At 48.9% G+C, this 8,290-nt stretch overlaps 1 long non-coding RNA gene across 1 annotated transcript; it reads right to left on the bottom strand.

Moving 5' to 3' along the window:
* Positions 1-3,776: 3,776 nt before the first annotated feature.
* On the bottom strand, positions 3,777-5,727 carry LOC112632569. Its single transcript, XR_003121409.1, has 2 exons — positions 5,655-5,727; positions 3,777-4,306 (listed from the first exon to the last, which is right to left on the bottom strand). It is a non-coding gene; the product is annotated as an uncharacterized LOC112632569 (long non-coding RNA).
* Positions 5,728-8,290: the final 2,563 nt, after the last annotated feature.

Below are 8,290 nucleotides of genomic sequence, written 5' to 3'. Positions count from 1 at the left end.
CTAAGGCCAAGGATGCCAGCAGAGGCAACCCAGCGAAAGCGGGGAGCCCAGGAACAACAGGGTCGGAAGCGCAGCGAGAGGACAGCCAACCCGTCTTCTGCCCCCACAGTCCAGCTGGGGAGAGAGGCTTGGGGAAAGGAGGGGCCCCACAGATGACCACGTCAGAACCAAGGCCTGGGAAAAGCAGGAGGAGGAGGAAGGGGACAGCGGCCTCGTTGGTGGTGGCAGTGTCCTGTGGCAGGGCACTTCCTCACCCCAACTACAGTAGCAATGTAATGGCCCCAGCAGTCATGGGTGCTCACGTTCAGGTATCTTGTCTCTGCACCAGGCGGGCTCTGAGCCCTCCATGCAGCACCTCATTGGACGTCTGCAACAACCCTTTGAGGCGCCAGGTGGTCTGAGCCCTCCATGCAACACCTCATTCGAGCCTGCAACAACCCTTTGAGGTGGGGAGTGAGAAGATTTCCCTCTCACAAAGGAGGAAATGAGGCAAAGGAGGAAATGAGGAGGAAATGAGGCACAGAGGAGTATAATAGTAGAACGTTAAATCCACCCCGAGGGCAAGTTAAGGTGGAAGAGGATCTGGGATCTCTACGTCCTGCCCTGTGTCAGTGTCCAGAGGACCCCGGGGACCCCAGAGAGACCACACCATCCACAGGGACAAGCCAGGCAAAGGGACGCTTGACCAAAGCTAGAGGTTTACTCCAAGTTTCACATGATCTTCTGTGGAGCCTGCCCGTTACAGACTTGGGGTAGGATTGTGGGGGTTAGAGCTTCAGACACTCCCTCCTCCCAGCCCCATCCGCAGAAGCAGCACCATGGCCAGAATCCAGAGAAGTGGGCTTGAAGAGGGAGCTTGGACAACCCTGGGCAGGCAGCACCTTGAGGACCCAGGACAGGCAGGAACTCGGACCCAAGTGGGAACGAGCTGCTGCCCGTGGGAAGAGAACCCCGGACCACTCTCAGGGCAGCTATTGCTTCCTCACTGGCCCCCCTGTTCTCCAGCCACAGAGCCCTGGTTTGAAAGCAGCGCCCAGGCCAGGCGCGGTGGCCCATGCCTATAATCCCAACATTTTGAGAGGCTGAGGCAGGTGGATCACTTGAGGTCAAGAGTTCAAGACCAGCCTGGCCAACATGGCAAAACCCTGTCTCTACTAAAAATACAAAAATTAGCCGGGCATGGGGGCGCATGCCTGTAATCCCAGCTACTCGGGAGGCTAAGGCAGGAGAATCACTTGAACCCAGGAGGCGGAGGTTGCAGTGAGCCAAGACCGTGCCACTGCACCCCAGCCTGGGCAACAGAGTGAGACTCTGTCTCAAAAGAAAAGAAAAGAAAAGCAGGCAGTGCCCACCCTCAAAGTGCAGCCAGGAAAGGGGACAGGTGAATTAGACCCCAGTCAAGGGTGCTGGCCACAGCATACTTCTCAGTGACCTTCAGTGCCAAGATTGTGGAGAGGAGACACACGCAGGTTCTGACCCACAGATTCTGTGACCATTACAAGGCAGTTCTTGCCTAATGCCAGGATGTTCAGGGCTTTCTGTTACATGAAAGCAGATAACAAGAAAAGTCGCCAACTATGTGATGATTTCTGGTATGGTTTGGCTCTGTGTCCCCACCCAAATCTCACCTTGAATTGTAATAATCCCCACGCGTTGTGGGAGGGACCTTGTGGGAGGTAATTGAATCGCAGGGGCAGGTTTTTCCAGTGCTGTTCTCGTGATAGTGAATAAGTCACCAGATCTGATGGTTTTTATAAAGGGGAGTTCCCCTGCATATGCTCTCACTTGCCTGCCGCTGGGTAAGACGCCCCTTTACTCTTCCTCTTCTGCCATGATTATGAGGCCTCCCCAGCCATGTGGAACTGTGAGTCCATTAAACCCATTTTCTTTATAAAGTATCCAGTCTCAGGGATGTCTCTATTAGTAGTATGAGAGCTAGCTAATACAATTTCTGAAGGGCAGGATTTTTTTTTTTGGATTTTTTTTTTTTTTTTGAGATGGTTTCTGTCACCCAGGAATGCAGTGGCCTCTGCCTCCCAGGTTCCAGCTATTCTCCTGCCTCAGCTTCCTGCGTAGCTGGGATTACAGGCACATGCCACCACGCCCGGCTAATTTTTTTGTATTTTTAGTAGAGACAGGGTTTCATCATGTTGGCCAGGCTGGTCTCGAACTCCTGACCTCAGGTGATCTGCCCACCTTGGCCTCCCAAAGTGCTGGGATTACAGGCATGAGCCACTGTGCCCGGCCTGAATTTTTAAATAATTAGTAGCAAGCATTTATATGTCACAACAGAACCATTACTTATTACAAATGCTCTTACTGCTACGTCGTGCTCTACACCACAGAGCTGATTTCACCCAAGTTACGCCTCTCGAAATCCACATTTTCATATTCTGAGTTTGCTTAAAATCAGGTGCAGTGGCATGAGCTTGGCATCTCCCTGGAGGCAGTCGGTCCGGGGCCAAGGGGAGCGGCCCACAGAATCATACCCTGGGTGGACATTGTATTGCTGATGAGGACAAATTGCCCAGTTTGGCAATCCATGCAGCCCTGGTTCTCCAGATAATTGTTTATGTTCCAAACCATTTTGTACCATGCTCAGCCAGACAAAAGCCTCGTGCCTCTGCCAGTTTGGGTATGCAGGGCCTAATTCCCTGAAAAATCAGTTTGGCCGGCTGGTGTATGGCAAGGCCCTTCCAAGGGAGAGCTCTCCAGGCTTCTGTTATTCAAGAAACACTGTCAGTCAGCTCTGGAATATCACCCCAATTAAAAACCTCTCTGCTCCAAGTAGCTTCCTTTACTTAAGGCTGTGTCTTTCCATAATGACACACACACACACACACACAGACACACACAGACACACACACACAGACACAGACACAGAGACAGACACAGAGACACACACACAGACACACACACAGACACAGACACACACACACACAGACACACACACACAGAGACACACACACACACACAGACACACACACACACAGACACAGACACACACACAGACACACACACACACAGACACACAGACATACACACACAAAAGACAAAAAAAGCAGCTACAAAGTCACTTTTTTTATACAAGACCCATATGTCTGAACTCTACCCTGTTAATGAGGCCTACCCAAAAACAAAACACAGAACACTAAATGGTATAAATCTGTGAGTTCTTAGAATGACGATAAATATCACCAAAGTATGTTTACCAATACATGTCTTAATAGGCCAGGTGCAATAAAGAGATGCATGAGGATCATCAGGAGATTTGATAAATAAGCTCAAAATAAAGGAGCCAAGTGCAAATGGACTTGCTCTATGTCTCAAGGCATTTTTCTGCAGGCTTTCGAGAGCAGAGAGCAGCAAGGCTGAAATCTAGGATAGCCTATTGCCTAAAAGCATGGGCTAAGAACTCAGGCGCCATGGCCGGTTCAACTCCTCCTTGTTGCATGGCCTTGGGCGGGTTACATAACCATCTGTACCCAGGGACTGAATCCTAGGACCGTGTTGATGATTCCACGAGACAACCTATGCAAGGCTCTGAGCAGAGAGCCCGGCTCACAATAAGCACGCAATGAATATTAGCTGATAACGATCTCATCCGATTTCACATTTAGCCAGCAGGGAGTGATGCCCCTATCCTGGAGCAACCTCGCCAGCGCTGTGCCAGAACCAGCTTGCACCGACTCTTCTAGGATCAGCATTCAGCAGCATCACTGTGGTTGCTTGAAACAGCCCATGGTGGGAGTATTTACATCAAGAAAATCAGCAAATGCCATCAATCAAGACCGTTTTGTTTTTTTCACGGAGTGGCTGTTAAACATTCACCAGCACACCCCTGGGCCCAAGAGAAGAAAGATGAATGGGAACCATGTAAACGACAACAAGGGATGGGATGGGAGAGGAGTATGGCTTAGATGATGTGACCTTCGAATGTCATTCACTCCTTCTTCAAGCCTATTGGATGCCGTGTAGTGCAGGGAAGGGCGTGGGCTGCAGAGCCGGAGCTGGATTTGAATTCTCTCATTTCAAGGATGGGAGATCTGAGGCCCACACTGAGGCTGGACCTGCTCAAGATGAGAGAGTTACAGACAGCAGAGACAGGGCTCAAACTCAGCTGCTGTCACTGCTTGGTGGCCTCTCACTTCATCAAGGGGCCAGTCTCATCAGCTCACCCTGACCCTGAAGTCAAAGTCTAAACAGTGCGATTCACTGGTTGCAGTGGTGTGTCTGGGAGGCAGTCTTACAGGGTATGCTCCCTCAGTTGTACTTCTGGTCTTGAACTTTGTGTCTTTCTGTAAAACTAAACCAAACAATAAGCACTTGAAGCCCCCAATGAGCCCATGTTGTTAAACCCTATTGGAAAACAGGTTTTCTTAAAAAAGGAGAAGAAGGTCGAGCGCAGTGGCTCATGCCTGTAATCCCAGCACTTTGGGAGGCCAATCAGGTGGATCACCTGAGGTCAGGAGTTCGAGACCAGCCTGGCCAACGTGGGGAAACCCCATCTCTACTAAAAACACAATAATTAGCCAGGCATGGTGGCACACACCTGTAATCCCAGCTACTCGGGAGGCTGAGGCAGAAGAATTGCTCGAACCTGGGAGACAGAGGTGGCAGTGAGTCGAGATCACATCATTGCACTTCAGCCTGGGTGACAGAGTGAGACTCTGTCCCAAAAAAATAAAAAAAATAAAATAAAAGAAGACGAAGAAAAAAGCTTACATTGATTTCCTCATACATTTGCACAAGCTACAGAACTTGGTTCTTTTATTTTCATTTGGAAACAAGTTGAAACAGCCCTCCAAATTAAGAAAACAACTTTACAAATTCAAGTTTTATGTTCTCTTATTTCAGAAATATTCATGGCCTCAATATGTCTCTCCTAAGTACTTATATAAAAGCATTTTTCTCTTCCATTTGCCAATTTTTAAAGATTTTTTTCACTCTACTTACAACAAAGCAATCATTTCAAATTAATTAAGTTTTCATTAAAATGTATTATTGTAATGTCCCAGGTACTGAATAGTGATTTTGTGTTCTGAGAGAACAAGCCTGAAAGAAAAATATTATAACTTTTGCAAGTAGACAATTTCAACCCAATTCCGTCCTCTGGCATGAAGCACAGGGGGTTTGCATACAGTAGGTTGAGAGAATAACTAGCAATAATAATTGTCAGTGACATGAATCAGGAGAGTACATTTACAGAGGACTTTCAGAAGTGCACAGCTATTTTGCATATGTTATTCCATTTCGTTCCAAGCATTGTTCCATGTAGACCTGTTTATCTCTCTTTTTTATTTTTATTGAGAAAACCAAGACCCAGAAATGTGAGGTTACTCACCAAAGGTCACACAGTCTCAAGATGCAGAGCTGTCATTTGACCCTGGGTCTTTCCACCTCCAGATGCACCTGAGCGTGGAGTGTGCAGGGGGAGGTGGGGTCTGGGTCCCGGAAGGAGCTGAGGATCTCCTCACTCTCCCTTCCTGACTTGTTTATTCTCCTTTCAAAACACAGTTATTTTCTTTGCAAGACCAACGAGCTCGATTCAAAATCAGAGTCATTTTAACGTTTTAAAAACATCAAGTAGAGCTTAGAAAATTCAAGCACTAGAGGGAAAAATAATTCTCAAGTTATTTAGAAAGAAAATTTACCTTGATTCTGAGGGGCCTTGAGCTTTCTGCATTTTGCTCCTTTTTTGGGCTATGCTGAGTGGGGGCCGTGGCTGTGGTGGGAAACTGAGAGTTGCATGAGATCTCTAGATGCTTCTTAGCCCCTCAGCGCCACAGAGAAAAGAGGAAAACACTCATCTGGATGATCCGTGTCTTGCAGACTCAGTCTCAAACCCTTTGGGGTGAGAATTCTGAGGCCTGAGGGCATTTATGAGGGAAGCCACACAGAGCGTTGGCCAGCGGGACAAACAAAGGAAGCCAAACCGGGGTCTTTGGTGCAAAAATAAAATAAATTCCTATTTCTTGATATGGTTTGGCTCTGTGTCCCCACCCAGATCTCAAGTTGAATAGTAATCCCTAATGCTGGGGGAGGGGCTTAGTGGGAGGGGCTTGGATCATGTGGGAGGGGCTTGGATCATGTAGGTGGAGTTCCCTTTGCTGTTCTCGTGATAGCAAATGAGTTCTTGTGAGATCCAGTGGTTTAACGGTGTGTGGTACTTTCCTCCTCATGTGCTCTCCTGTCCTGCCACTGTGTGAAGAAGGTTCTTGCTTCCCCTTTGCCTTCTACCATAATTGTAAGCTTCCTGAGGCCTCCCAATCATGCTTCCCGTTAAGCCTGCAGAACTGTGAGTCCATTAAACCTATTTTCTTCATAAATCACCCAGTCTCAGATAGTTCTTTATAGCAGTGTGAGAACGGACTAACGCACTTGTTCATTATTGAGTGCTGTGTTCTTGATCTGGGTCCCTGTCTTCATTTTCCACCTTATTTCCTTCTCCAGGGCTCCCACGCCCTCTCCCCCATCCCATCCTATTACTGTGCTGAATACCGTCATCTTCGCTCTCAGAGTCCCACCAGCAGGGCCAAGGTTCCTCCCTACCCAACCAGCACGCCATCAACACACTTCCTAACTTGATTCCCTCTGTGCCAGTCTGCTTCCCTGTAGCTCTTTGCTTGTGCCATTTTCACCAACTAGATCACAGAGCAGTAACAGGGAAAGGAAGGGTATGGCTGATAGAGAATGCTCTCTGGAGCCAGTAGCCATGAGTTAACCCTGGCTGGGGCATTACTGGTCTCGCCTTGGGCATGGCAATCAGCTCTCTGGGGATAACACACTGACATGAATCCTCTTAGCTGGCACCTGGTCCACACTGACAGGACAAAGGTCATCATTTCGTGGCTGACACTACTCCATTAGTGCTGGGTGAGCCCCTCACCCTTCCCAAAGGATGTGGAATTGAGCCCAGGAACAGGTTCATGTCTCCCAGAGGCTGGACTTGTACCTATAGGATCAGGAGCCACAGGAGGCTGCAGGGGAACAGAGGCAAGAAAACCTCAGTAGAAGGAGGAATAGAACCTGATGTACAGGAAGAGCAGGGAGATGGAGAGAAACTTTGATCACTTCTGATTCTGATCCCATCCCTTCCTGAGGTCCCATCCACATTCCTGCCCTCACCACATAGGACACTCCACAAACCCCATAACTGCCTTTTACTTCTCCTTTACTCTGATCCAAGGACCCATGTTTGTTTCTGCTATTTGTGAGCAGATGATTTCAATTAACGTCATAACGAGGGCAGCCAGTGGAGTGCCTGTCACATGATTGGGGCTCAATGACCACAGCTCCTTCCACACCCCGCTTCCAGCTTCCAGCAACTGGAATCAGATCACTCAGCCAGTGTGACCTCGGCCCTAAATGGAACTATTGCCCCTGAGCAAGGTTCCCATGGGGCTCCAGAACCGACCCTGCAAACCTCTGTGCCCTACTAGCTTTTGGAGAAACTGCACTCTTGTAAGAAGTGGCTCCAAGGACTCTGCAAAAGTGTGCAGATTACCCAGAGCCTGCAGCAGTGAGGCAGGGAGCAGAGGAGAGGTGCAAATGGAGCCTGGGTACCAGCAGGGAGGCTCAGGTGCTTGCACCTTCATGAGTCGCAGATCACCTGGCTGAGTGCCCTCCTCTCTCACCTGCTGCTGCCCAGGGTCATGTCCATCCTGCAGTCCTGCCTCCACTGCACCCTCAGCATGATCTGTGCTGCAGGCTCCAACCAGAGCTCTCCAGATGCACCCAGAGCTGCTGGGCTGGGATGACAGGCCACCACAGGCCAGGGTCTGAGCTAGGGCCCTCAGCACCCCACCTTCCCAGGGCAATGCTGGCTGTCAGAGACACTGTTCAACCTTCAAAGTAATAGCCCATTGGCTGAGATGAAATCCACAGAATTTATGCCCCTTGATTCCTGATGACATTATTTAAAGTGCCTGTGATTTATCACTAACCCAATATGCATTGTCATTTCTAAGTAATTACAGAAAATATTGTAATCTAAGTACTATTACATCAGGAACACAACTCGGAATAAATACTGCCTCTACCTTCAGTCAACTCAGTAATGTGAATCGATACCTACCGATTTTTTGAATGTGAACATGTTGAGAGGTCTTGAATTCCCATCACCGCGGCTGGGTCATATATCCTCCTTCGTTAGAGAATGAGGGGCCCTCAGGCAGCCTGGTCTCCCTCACACACTTCTGCAGGTGCAGACTTTCCTGCAGGTCCTGTGGGCTGGTGCCCCTTAGGGGTCAGCAGGGTACTCAGGGTCCCAACAGAATGAGTTCAGCCA

The sequence above is a fragment of the Theropithecus gelada genome, chromosome 10 (assembly GCF_003255815.1).
Source record: "Theropithecus gelada isolate Dixy chromosome 10, Tgel_1.0, whole genome shotgun sequence".
Classification (NCBI taxonomy): domain Eukaryota; kingdom Metazoa; phylum Chordata; class Mammalia; order Primates; family Cercopithecidae; genus Theropithecus; species Theropithecus gelada.
The sequence above is the reverse complement of the archived record's forward strand: the minus strand, read 5'-3'. Positions and strand labels throughout refer to the sequence as shown.